The sequence below is a fragment of the Penaeus japonicus genome, unplaced genomic scaffold, assembly GCF_977035675.1.
Source record: "Penaeus japonicus unplaced genomic scaffold, GWHDUDI00000001_assembly GWHDUDI00000015, whole genome shotgun sequence".
NCBI lineage: Eukaryota > Metazoa > Arthropoda > Malacostraca > Decapoda > Penaeidae > Penaeus > Penaeus japonicus.
The window spans coordinates 36,266,197-36,268,696 of NW_028234417.1; the positions used below are offsets into that span (position 1 = coordinate 36,266,197).

At 34.3% G+C, this 2,500-nt stretch overlaps 1 protein-coding gene across 7 annotated transcripts in view; it reads right to left on the reverse strand.

The window, feature by feature from the left end:
- The window catches only part of LOC122258589 (monocarboxylate transporter 10), a 72,712-nt gene that overhangs the window by 1,718 nt on the left and 68,494 nt on the right, over positions 1-2,500 (reverse strand). The gene's annotated exons all lie outside the window — the stretch shown is intronic.

A 2,500-nucleotide genomic window follows, 5' to 3' on the forward strand; every position in this document is an offset into this window, starting at 1 on the left:
TTGTCCACAACTTTTGGTCTCATTCGGAGAAGATATGTACAGCATTTGTTCAAATAACCTAAAAGACAAAGCAAAGAAAATCAAAATGAACTTTCACTTAACAAAGAATGCTTCAGATGCTTAAGAGTAATGTAATAGTCAAATTGAAATTGGTAATAAAATTAACATCTAAATCTAGATATATATATTTCATTACATCCATTATTCTTCCCCCCTTTGGTTAAGTTATATCAGAAACACACTGTAAATATAATAATAACTAGATATAAGATTATTAATTTAGTCGCAGAGGCTTAAAAGAAAAATGCAAATAAATGAATATTCATATGAATCACCACACCTAGAAAAGTTATATTAAAAGTTATATAAAAGTGGTATATCAAAATCTAATATAAATATCCAGGCTCCAATATGATTTTCTATTCTGGTTAACATAAAACTTAAAGAAAAAAAGTAATTCAATTTTGTGTATACTGTAAAAGGGATGAACATTTTTTAAACTTATCTATTGCAAGCATGACATCATCAATATCTTTTTTGCAATAGAAATTGACACTTCAATGACCAGGTAATAAATAAATCCAATTTCATATGCACTTCAACGATCTGAAAATAATCAAAATAGCAATGTCGTTAAAGCAAAAATAAGCATATAAAAAATACACAAAGTCAACCACTTTTTAGGACAATCTTTAAGAAATATACAGTTGTATATATTTAACGTGGAAAAAAAGTTTTTTATCTAAACTATTCCTTAGCCTTTAGATTTGTGGGAATTTACAGCGACTGAGATCATGTTCAGTGATATCATGAGAACCTGCAGCCTCACCGTAAATTCCCAAAATGGGGGATATTAGCAAAATTCACTTAAAAAGGTGTATTTGTAAAATGCAAAAGACCACTTTTCAGAAATGAAGAACTGAAAAAGATGCTTTCTAGATACTAAGTCCAATAAACGGCAAGGGGCTTCAAGTTGCCGAGAAACTGTGCTCTATTAAAATAAGGCCAAATCAAGTTAGATTAGCCAAGGGTAGAGTAAGGTATATTCCCTGCTTTAGCTGTAGTGAGTGAGTGAGTGAGTGAGTGAGTGAGTGAGTGAGTGAGTGAGTGAGTGAGTGAGTGAGTGAGTGAGTGAGTGAGTGGGTGGGTGAGTGGATGAGTGAGTGAGTGAGTGAGTGAGTGAGTGAGTGAGTGAGTGAGTGAGTGAGTGAGTGAGTGAGTGAGTGAGTGAATGAGTAAGTAAGTAAGCGAGTGAGTATTGGGTGAGTGGATGGACAGATAGGTGAATGAGTGAGCGAGTAGGTGTGAGTGACTGTGCACATATGCCTGTGTGTGTGTAAGCATGTGAATATGCTTAAATGAGTGAGTGAGGGAGAGAGGACATGGGGGATTGTGTGTGTGTGTGTGTGTGTTGTACTCTTGTGATATACCTGTGTCCATCTCCATTTGAACTTTTAATTCCGTTCTACATAGTAGGTAGTACTCCTTGAATGTTTAAGTAAGCTACATATAAATAGCTAGAAAATCTGAAACCTTTAATGATAATTGGAATTCATCATCTGGAGCATCCAAGATTAACTTTAAAAAAAAAGAGTGTATACAAATTCAAATTCAAGTTCATTCTATGATTTCAAATGACGTAATGTAATTAGTCAAGAAGCAGTAATGATGATATTTCAATTTCCTGCAGGGAGACCAGTACTTAAGATATACCAAAATACAGAAAGGAAATCCTATGTATATGAAAATCATTCAATTGTATTAAGTAAGAACCCATAAAAAAAAATAAGGAGCATAGCATCTTAGGAAATTTTTTAATCATCTGTAAAAACTAACAAACAATGAAGTGCGTTGCATGGATTAAACTCACAAATAACTACGTATAATACTGGGAGGACCGGGTGCGAATCAATCAAATTCCAAGTCAAAGGAGATTTCATTAAGCATCGATGAAACAGAAAAACAAAACAAAATGGCATGCAGCTGAAAGAGAAGAGAAGAAATTTTGATAAGACAGGAGGCGAGGGAAATTAACCCATTGCGGACGAGGATAGATTTGCTTGACTGGGATGGGTACTAGTGCCACCCTCATGGCACCTATGATATGTTTCACTTTAGAGCGAGGGAATTTCATCTGATGTTTTTTTCGCTCTCACTCCCTTGTTCTAATGTTAAAGCTATATTTGTGTACATCTTTTTTTGAGTTTTACTATCTTGTGAGACTTATATGGGTCATCTGACAGTGATTATCAATGTTGTAGTAGACTAGAATTGTAGTATAGGGCCAACATCAGCTCATTATGTTCTTTATAGAAGTGTGACAGAAATATTAAGTTTTATGAGAGGACAAAAAACTTAGTAGCGACCATAGAAGGGTGCCCTGAAGCTTTCTTTCCTGCTGGTGGTTGGAGCGTGTGGTATTATCTATGTACGGAATTTTAAACTAAACATATTTTGTTGAATATTATGGAGTAATTATAGCTGCAATTGGGATCGTAAG